The following is an 11,525-nucleotide window of genomic DNA, read 5'->3' as shown; positions in this document are numbered from 1 at the left end:
AATTCTCCCCACTCGTTCATGTTTATTTTTCCTCCTTTTTCCCTTTTCCTTTTCGGTAGAGTTTTGGTTTTAACCACTGTCTCCCTCACTCTGCCTTCCATTCTATTAGCCCCCTCCCTTTTCTTTTCCCTTTACACCTTGTACTTCCTATAGGGCAAGTTAGATTTCTATACCTAACTGATTGTGTTATTCCCTCTTTGAACCAAATGTGGTGAGAGTAAGGTTCAAAAAAGGCTCATCTCACTTCCTTCTTTCCCCCTACTGTATCAGGGTTTTTTTTGTGCATTTTCACATGATGTAATTTATTCTTGTCTGCCTCTTTTATTCTTCTCCCAGTACAATCCCTTTTCTCTACTTAATTAGATTTTTTTTTTACCATCACATCAAAGTCAACTTAAACCCACATCCCTCTATTTATGTACACCCCCTTTTAATTGTCATAATGAAATTTTACTTCTTAAGAGTTACAGGTGTCTTCCCTTTTAGGGATGTAATCAGTTTGCCCCTATTGATAATATGATGTTGTTTTCTTTTTTCCTTTCCTGTTTTTTTTTTATGCTCCTCTGGAGTCTTGTATCTGAAAGTCAAATTTTCTGTTGAGCGTATGTAACACTTTTTTGAGACATAATACTATTACATACTTAATAGACTATAGTGTAGTATAAACATAACTTTTATATTCACTGAGAAACCAAAAAAAATTGTATGACGTGCTGTATTGTGCTGTTTACTTTATTGTGATAGTCTGGAATCATTCTTGCAATATCTTTGAGGTATGTCTGTAATTTAAATGTAAATGGTCACTTACTGGTTTTGTTTTTTTGTATTGTCCTTCAATGTTATTTCTAATAAAAGAGTTAATGAAAACACCAAAAAATCAATAAGTATCTGCTGTGTACTATGTGCTAGTGTTTGCTGGGTACAAGGGATAATATGACAAAAAGAGAAAAAAATCATTACTATTCCCAAAGTAAGTATTTTTTGAGATAAGGTTTACAAAACAAATTTAAAGAATTAGAGTACAAAACATAACATAATCAAGTGCTACCAGTAAGTGTCACACATGATAGGTGCTATATATGAATGTAATGGTATATTATTGTGACATAAGAAATGATGAAATGGAAATTTCAGAAAGAAGTGGGAAGACCTTTATGAACTAATGCAGAGCAAAGTGAACAAAAATAGAACAGTTTATATAATGGTAGGAACACTGTAAAGAAAAACAACTTTGAAAGACATTAGGACTCAGATCAATGGAATGCCAAAGCAAGATTCTAAAGAATGAAGATGAAATACTTCACAGCCCTCCTAAAGGAGAAGTAAGTGATAAAATTAACGTAGAAAGATACATACATTTTTTGCATATAACTAACTGGACAACGCAAGTATATAGTGAAAGCTTTGTTTTCCTTTTTCCTTTTTCAATTTTTATTCTTTTGTTTTTGCCCAAATAGTTGAGGGTAGTAAAAGGAACAGATTAATAAAAAAAATCTTGTAAATTAAAGAAATAAGATCGTAGAGAGTTAGATCTGAAAGGCAACTTAGAAATTATCTATTCTAACTCCTGCATCTTATAGATGATGAATCAGAGGCCCAGAGTGGAAAAGTTTCATGAAAAATATCTTTGGAACTCAGAGTAAAGTGTCCCTCACAGCATATAAAGTTATGTGGGTCTGATATCACCTCTACATTTTGCTCTAGTTTTGCAAATTATTTAAAAAATCTGAAACTGTAGTGTGTTATCATGTGCCTTTACTGTGTTAATTCTTAAAATCATTGTCCCACAGCTTTTCTTTTAGGTCCAGCAAAAGCTCACTCCATCTGGCTTGAACATCCAGGCTTATAGCATTTCTTTTCATGCTGCTTTACTCTCAAGCTTCATCTTTTCAAAATGAATCTTTTCTGGTCTCTGTAGAGAAGGCACTATATAAAATCACAAAAACCAAACATAAACATAAGCAAAGGGAGAAAAAAAAATCAGGCCTTGACTCAGGGAAATAAGTTTAAGATAATGTGAATAAAGAAATTACTCAAAAATCCAAGATCATTGAAATAAAATTGAAATCAATCCTGTTTATAAATAGATATCTTTGCCCATATTCCTTGAACAGAAATAAAATGAGCTGGACAATTCTTCTGCCTGCTTTCCCCATGTAATATGGGCATTTGATAGGAATCTGAGAGGGAAATGATAGAGACAGTGAGATAACAAGAAACCTCATTTATCATTCTGACAAGTGTTTCATTTTATCTGTGTGTAAATTTCCAGTGATAGAGTAGGCTGTCTCTCTCTCTTCTCAGACTTATAACCAATGCTTCCTCTGAACTAAAGTTCTTGCTTATAGTAATCAAGCTTTAGGGTGTCTCTTTGTTATTCACACATTTCAAGAATGTGGCCGCTTCACCAGTATGATAATATCACAATGAGGCAAAGTAAGAAGCCATAACACCAGAATGGTCTGGTTGTTGGGACATTTGGTTACTCATTGTCTGTTGGATAATGATAATATCGTTTGTACCAGTTATGCATAAGTCCTACTCTGATGACTCATAATGATTTAAGTAACTGACTAATTTCTTAAATGTTCTCCTAGTGAAACATGAGTTTTAGCAATCCTACCATGCAGAAAGGATTTGTGTATATGCTTGGTGACAGACCAGATATCTGTTGTCTTTTTCCCAGCTTTGCCATTTGCATGGTCTTTCTTCCAGTGGTGATTTTTTTCCAACTAAAGAAACTTTAGATATTTATTTATTGAGTTGTAGAAATTCTGTCATCTATACCTTGAGATAGAGTATTCATAATGGTAAAATTATAGGTCTACAAAATAATATTCTATAAATATTTATTAAGTAGCTACTCTGCGTAGCAACTATGATGAGTGCTAGAGATAGAAAGACAAAAGTCAAATGCAGAAATAAGGACAAAAGCTACTGCTATCAAAGTTTACATTTATTGGGAGGATACAGCATGTACACACACACCCATAAAAATGTGTGTGTATATATATGTGTGTGTGTGTGTGTGTGTGTGTGTGTGTGTGTGTGTGTGTATAAAATTTAAGTTAGGGGACAAGACTAACAGCTGGAGATATAGATGTGACTAGTTGGAATGGTGGACAGAGAACTGGACTTGGTTTCTGGAATATATGAGTTCAAGTTGTTCCCAGACACTTATTATCTGTGTGAAACTGGATAAGTCATTTAATTTCTCTAAGCCTCAGGTTACTAATTTTAAAACAGTGAAATCATTGTACCTATCTCTGCAGGTTCTTGTGAGGGTCAAAATGGATCTTACATGTAAAGCAGTTTGTAGTTTCAAGCACTATATAAATGCTAGATATTAATAGTACATATATGTAATTGAATTGAAATAGATTCTGCATTTATTTGTATATACATGTATGTGTATATTTATGTATACATATATACACATATATAAAATGCATATTGCACATATACAGCCACTAAGTAACACTTATAACCATTCAACTGATCTTAGTCAACAAAAATGATGTGCCTCTGGAGTATCCTTTTTATGCATATGAGCCCTACCTTACAGAAGTGCTAAAGAGGTACGAAGCCAATATGGTTCTCAAAGGGCTCCATTATAGATTTGTCTATAGATATGATGTTGATTCTTTTCATTGACTTGTCAATTTACAAGGTCATAACAGGACTTGAGACCTCGTCATACTGACAAGACCTTGTATCCTTCTCAAATATGCTACATTTTGGTGACCTCTTGTCAATGACCTTGGCATAATGAAGTAACTACTCCTCATAGTGGACATATACGTTTAGATATTACAGATAAATGTGTTACAAAACTTTATGTAATATTTATCTAGCAGAGGGAAAAATGATTACCAAGAAATTACAACATGAAAACCTCAGACTTCATATTGATCTGCATCTAGGGGGTTAAGGAAATGCACAGTTGGATTCCTCTTCTGATTTGGCAAAGTAATGTAAACATCATAGTATCCATAGGATATCTGACACAAGGTTCTAAGAAGGGCACTGTTCAGATAAAGACCCAGAAACTAAAGATTTAAGATCTCAGCTTAACTCATCTTGTGGAAGTCTGGATAGAATGCAAACTAGAACTCCTGAAAGTTTGTGCTTTTCCTGGCTTAGGATGTCCTGTTCACTGGTAGAGACTTCTGGCCTCACCTAGCTTATTTATCAGTAGCATAAGCAGACTCTTCTGATCAGCTTTGGAAAGTAGCATATTGTATATTGTATAGATATGTGTATATTGTATAAATATGTGCACACATATGTATTGACATTGACATTCTATTATTTCTTGGACATGAAGCATTGCACCCCTCTGCTTCAATGTCATCTGTTCTCTTAAAAATTTCCCTTAATACTTCATGTTTGAAGCCCCCAAATAAGGAAGGGGTACAGGTATAAAGCAAGGGCAGTGATGTCACATGATTATATAACATAACAGTGATTCAGGAAATAAATATTAAAGAGGTTACTGACAGTTCACCTAATCTGAAAACTGAAAGAAACACTTCAGTTATGGTGAATTAAAAAAACATCATTTCTGAGAAAGAGGGAGACTAAACTTGTAAAGCAGTGATAAGAAGAGAGAACATCTAACTGGTGAATGTCCTCTGATTTTCTAAAGAAGAAAATAAAAAATGTTCCCTTCTCTGATGCTGCCACCACCTTTGTGCAGGCCCTCCTCACTTCATACCTGGATTATTAGAATAGCCTTCTAGTTGTATTCCCAGTCTCAAATCTCTCCCCCTTGTAGCCCATCTTGTACTCAGTTTTCAAAGCAATCTTCCTAAAACTCAGGTCTGATCATATCACATAAACCCACCCTCATTAATTTAACACCAGTGGCTCTCTATTAGCTCTAGTGTCAAAGACAAAAGCCTCTGGCATTTAAATTGCTTTATAACCAGAACTCTGATACATTTCTATCTTTTTATACCTTAATTCCACACACAATCCCATCCCAATACACAATATGCTGCAATCCAGTCACACTGAGCTCTTTGTTCTTCCTCATGCAAGACATTCTAGGGCAGCTAGGTGGCGCAGTGGATAAAGCACTGGCCCTGAATTCAGGAGGACCTGAGATCAATTCCAGCCTCATACACATAACACTTACTAGTTGTGTGATCCTGGGCAGATCATCTAACGCCATTGCCTAGTCAAAAAAAATACATTCTACATAGTACCTCCATGCATTTTAACTGACTGTTCCAAGCCTGGAATTTTCTGCCTCTTCATGTCTGCTGCTGGCTTCACTGGCTTCTTCATATCTAAAATCCTACTTTCTGTTAGAAGCTTTCAGAAACACTCCCCCCATACTAGTATCATTTCTCTGAGATTTTGTACAATGTATCTACCTAACTGTCTATCTATCTATCTATCTATCTATCTATCTATCTATCTATCTATCTATCTATCTAATCTATCTACCTACCTACCTACTTACCTACCTAGCAACGTGTGTGTACATAAATATTTGCATAATGTTTCCTTCATTTGATTGCAAGCTCCCTGAGAGTAAAGACTTATTTTGCCTTTCTTTTTACCCTTAGTGATTTGCAGACTATATGGCCCCCAGTAGGTGTTTAATAAATACTTGTTATCTTGAAATTGTAGCAATAAATGGACCTTTACTGAATATAAAAAATAAGATGTACCTAAATCAAAAACAGGTAGATCAAGTTAGAGGCCTATTCACTGAGATCTAATATAAAGCAAGGGTGCCCACTATCAGTAAACAGGGAGAGGAAGAAACTATTTCCATGTTAGAATAGTGGAAAAAAATGAATCTGTAATATCAGGAAAGGAACCTGGGGAAGAATAAAGAGTTTAACATGGCTGACCTGGACACTTCCTTGAAATGGAGATTCCAGAAGAACAGGACAATCATAGGAAAATGCCACAGTTTATAAGTATCTTCCATTGTGAGAAGTCCATAAGGTTTTAGGAATGTTCCTTGTTGAGAAGGCTACCAGAGAATAGAGATTGAAAGATTTTCAGAGAGCCAGGAATGGACACCAGAGAAGAATGAAGGTATAAATTTTAACTCTACTAATAAGATGAGAAAAATAAGCTAAATAAATAAGAATAGAAAAAAATAAAATTACCAGCTTTTGCAGAAAATATGATGGCATAGTACAAGAAAACTAGAGATTCAACAACAATTGATTTAAATAATAAACAACTCAGCAAAGAGAAGGGTACGAGAAAAATACACATAAATCAGCATTCCAATATATAAGCAACAAATAGCAACAGAAAGTGCTAAAAAGAGACATTGCATTCAAAATAACTATAAAGCTATAAAATTAGAGGAAGTGAATCTACCAAGATTCAATCAGACCTATGAAACTATCACTGCCAAAGTAAAGAAAGAGCTATATATAGAATATTAAGTGTTCAAGGGTAAATTAAATCAATATAAATAAATGATAATATTGCCTAAATTAATTTAGTTATTCAGTGCTGTATTAATCAAACTCCCAAAAAACCAATATTTATAAGAAGGGGGGAAAAGTTCATAAATCTCAAGGGTAGTAATAGAAAAAAGAATGTTTGAAGATGGGAGGTGTATTACTAACAGATCTCACAATGTACTACAAATTGGTAATCATTACAACAATTTGTTACTGTTCCAGAGAAGGGAAAGAGAAAGAGACAAAGACAGAGACAGAGACAGAGAAAGGAAGAGAGAGGGAGGGAGAGAGACAGAGACAGAGACAGACAGACAGACAGACAGAGACAGAGAGAAACAGAGAAACACCAAAAGACTGCAGTTATGGAGGAAGGATTTACAATAAGAAAAAAATGCTGATAAATCTGGATTTATGTCTCTCAGAAATTATATTGGGTCAGCATTTCATACTATGTAGCAAAATTAAAAAATATAGATGACAAATAGAAAATGTCACATCATAAATAAATCAGAGGTACAAAGAAAAAAATTTCATATCTATTGACATAGGAAATACTCATGATTCACCAAGAGATAAAGCAGATTACAGATTACACAAGGTAAGATGGACAATTTTGATTAAAAAATTATATGGACATGTTAAATGGAGGTAAAAAATTGAAGAGAAAAGGTGTAACTGAAAATATTGCATCAAGTTTAAATGATAAAGTTTTCTTATCAAGATATATGAGAAATTAATTCGAATTTAGAAAACTAAGAGCCATTCCCCAATATATAAAAGATGAGAGGGTATGAACAAACAATTTTCAAAGGGAGAAAATTCAACTACCAACAACAATCATGTATAAAAGGTCAAAATTACTGAAGTTCCCCTTTACACCTACCACTTTGGCAAAGATTGACAAAAGAGGAAAATGACAAATGTTGGAAGGGCTGTGGGTAAACAGATACTTACAGTAACCTAGTGTAATGTTGCTGTGTTGTGCATTGATCTTGGCATTCTGACAAGCAATTTGATATTTTGCTAAGGAAGTTATTAAACTCTTGACTACTCTTTGATTCAGCTGTATTAGTACTAAGCATACATCAATAAATAAGTTTAAGAAAGAGGGAAAATGATCCATGTATAGAAAAATATTTCATTTAATATAGTCAAAAATTGGAAAGTAAGAGAATGTGGTCCTATTAGGCAAGGATAAAGAAACTGATATATGAATAAAATGGAATATTATTACACCATAACTAATGAGGAAATAGTTTCAACAGAAATAGAGAAGACCTCTATGAATTGTTTCAGAGGGATGTGAGAACTTGGAGAATAATTTATTCAGAGCAGTTCAGAGAGCAACTAGGTGGTGCAATGGATGGTGTGTTGTTCCTAAAGTCGGGAAGACTCATCTTCCTGAGTTCAAATCTGACCTCAGGCACTTAATAGTAGTGTGACCCTGTCTGACCCAGGACATTTAACCCTATTTACTTCAGTTTCTCATCTGTAAAATGAACTGAAGAAGGAAATGACAAACCACTCCAGTATCTTCGCCAGGAAAATCCCTAATGATGTCACAGAGTCAGACAGGACTGAAATGACTGAACAATAAAGAACAATAGGAAAACAACAACAACAACATGGGATGACCTTAGAACTCTTTAATGCAAAGATAAATCATGAGACCTAAAGAATGAAGAGGAAACATTCCACTGAGCTCTTGACAGAGAAGTGATATTCTTAAAATTCAAAAGTAAATGTTTTTGGACATGTCTAAAGTGGAATTTCCCCCACAAAACAATGTAGCTATTTGTTGAGAGTTTTCCTCCCTTTATTTTCATTTTCATTTTTGTTTGTTTTGTATTGTTTTGTTTTGGTTTTTTCTCAGTGATGGAAGTGGAGGGGAACAAATTAATTTGTATTTTTTAAAGGTCTGTTAATTACTTTAAAAAAACCTTTTTTTTTCTTAATATTAGGCCCAGATTTCAAAGCTATAGGCAAAAGGCTAATGCTAACATTTCAAATGCACACTCACACATACACACCCATAATGTGAGTACAGTTGAACAATTCAGTTTAATTCAACTCATAAAAATGTGTTAAGCATCAGTTGTATATAGAACATTATGTACATCCTGGAGAAGGTATGCAGTTGAGCTAAGGCTCAATCCATATCCTGGTAAAGCTTATAGTCTAGGAAATACGCCGTTATAGTATAAAAACAATTTTAAAATATACCTATAATATGGAATTTGTAATTCAATTTAAAAAAATCTGTAAGTTAAAGAGAGACAAGGGAGGAAACCTTTGACTCATATACAAAGCATCTGTTAAATATCACATAGTCCAGATCCAACAAAGAACTGAGCTGTAAATTAAACCATTTGATCTTTTTTTCCCCTTTTTTTTGATTTATCAACAATCCCTTCCACAAGCTTTTGAGTTTCAAATTTTTCTCCCCTTTCCTCCATACCTCCCTTTCCAAGATGGCATGCAATCTGATATAGTCTATACATATACATTTCTGCTAAACATATTTTCACATTTTAGTGATGTTGTAAGAATTAGAACCAATAGGAGGAACCACCAGAAAGAGGAAACAAAACACAACAGAAGAAAAAAATAGCAAATAGTATGCTTCAATCTGCATTCAAACTCCATAGTTCTTTCTTTGGATGTGTATAGCATTTTCCATCAAGAGGCCTTTGGCGATGTATTAGATCTTTGCATTGCTGAGAAGGTTTAAGTCTATCAACATTAGTCAAAGCACAACTTGGCTGTTACTGTGTATATTGTTTGGAATTATTTGATACAGAATTCATTTTTTAATGATTTTTACTATAGTCTAGTCAGTCGCTCTCCACAGAACAGATTGCAATCTTGCCGTTCTACTAGTAATGGATGTGCACATCTTTTGAATATACATTTAATTTTTGACAAAAATTTCTAGATAGCTAAAGAACGCAAAACACATTAATCCAAAAAATAACACCACAGTGTTTAGGTACAATGTGGTAAGAACTGAGAAACCATTTCTCTTCCCAATGCTGTCCTCCTTCAATATTTCCTATATGCAAGAACTTTAATCCTTTATAGTATAACTCATACTCTTTCCTAAATTACTGTAAAAGATGATCCTAAATTACCCCTCCTCATCCCTAATACAAAACTTGATGTACCTAAAAAGATAACTTCTATGCTTCTAGATGGATGTGAACCTAATGTGTTAGTTCCAGTCATTTCACAACTCTCCTAAAGTAACTTTTCCTGAAGTCCTATTTTAATGAATCTTTAAAGGATTCTCCTGCCTCTTTCTAAGTAATCAATCATCTCTTCAAATTGAACTACCAAGTTATTCTGTTGTTCACCACTTTGTCTTCTGGACAAATCTAAGGGTTTTTTAAAAATTTTTAAAATTTTTAATGGTGATTTAACTGTACATGCAGTCCATTCCTGCTACTGATTGGATAGTTTATTGAGGGAGGCAGTATTGTCAGAGCATTGAGAAGACAGTCAAAATTTCCTGTGTAAAGGAAGTTAAAGACATAATTAGACAGTGAAGCGGCATAATGCATAGAACATGAGCCAGAAATCAGGAAGACACTTACTAACTTTGTGATCCTGGGCAAACTTAACCCTGTTGGCCTCAGTTTCCTTATATGTAAAATGAGCTAGGGAAGAAAATTTTGACTCAAAATTTTTAGTCACATAAGATACCAAGACCTAGTTACTGGCTCTCTCATGTCGATACTTCCTGTTCAGCAGAACCTGAAGGTAACGTTGAAGAAACACAAGAAATTATAAAGTTTCCAAGATGCCCTTATCTTACAACTCATTAAGGAATTAGCTATACCCCTCTTTGTGGACTTTGTCTTTTCTGACAAGAACAGGGCCTTAACACATTATTTATTCATTATTATTACAAACTATTCATTCTCAGCACTCCAGGCTCCAAGCATATTGTCTTCTTGTTTCTTACAAATTATGTTTCATCTCCTGTCTCTGTTTACTCACTGATTTTCTCCTTTGCTTCTGTCTCTTGGTAACCCTAGTTTCCTTCAATAGTCATCTCAAATGCTGTCTTCCTTATAAGGTCTTTCTATAACCCCACAGCTGCTAGCTCCTCACCAATCCTCACAGCCGCAGTCTACCTTGTTTCCACTTCATACGTGTTAGATAGATATATTGATAAACGAATATGCATACACACACACACACACACACACACACACACACACACACACTTCTGACTTTGTGTCTTCATTGTCCAGAACAGTACCTGGTAGATAGCTGACATTGACTCCAAAACACCGAACCTCATAAGAATCAAAATGACAAGTGATCTATATTACAGTAGACACTTAGTGGTATAAATAGGCTACAGGATATTAACAGTGATGACTTACTTACCTGTAAAAGGTAACATAGAAGGCATGCATGACTGAAAATGGAAATAAAGCTAGTAATGGACTAAGAATTCAAATAAATAGATGAATACTGTGAGCACTCTATTGGTATACTTGAGATAAAAAAAAAAACTAGAGGAAGGCATTTGAGAAGCTTGTTGGGTAAATCTTTTGTTCACATAGGTACAGGGTATATAGGGTTTTCAGTGAGGACTAGCACTTCTAGTGCAAGGGCTTGCCAAGATCATTTCAGGGCTGCTCATCTACCTTTGGTGTCCACCTTCATTCAACTCTCACCTGTAGCTCTAAGATATGTGCAGTGGCCACACCCTGGTAAACCAGATGGGTTAAACACATTGAGAATAATCAACAGGTCTCAACCTTATCAGTGAGTTGGGGGATGTCTACCCCAAGCATGCGAAGACTTCCCCTGGGAGAAGGGACTAGTGAGAACAATTTCTTCCAATGTTAATGAAAATGGCTGTAGCAGGTTCTGTGGAGTGCTGAGAGCTTGGTCAGACGTTGAAGATACCAAGGTCATCCACTGCATCCCAAGCCATCACCAACCATCTTGACTTTTGTCCTGCCACTGGACTTTGATGGCTTTGGAAGAAAGAGTGAAGTTGATAACTTTGTGCAATTCTACCTCACTTAAATACATGTTCAAATTAAGATATCACCCTGTGATGTCATG

This window comes from Phascolarctos cinereus, unplaced genomic scaffold, assembly GCF_003287225.1.
Source record: "Phascolarctos cinereus isolate Bilbo 61053 unplaced genomic scaffold, phaCin_HiC Scaffold_726;HRSCAF=1367, whole genome shotgun sequence".
Lineage (NCBI taxonomy): Eukaryota > Metazoa > Chordata > Mammalia > Diprotodontia > Phascolarctidae > Phascolarctos > Phascolarctos cinereus.
This window is presented reverse-complemented; position numbering follows the sequence as displayed.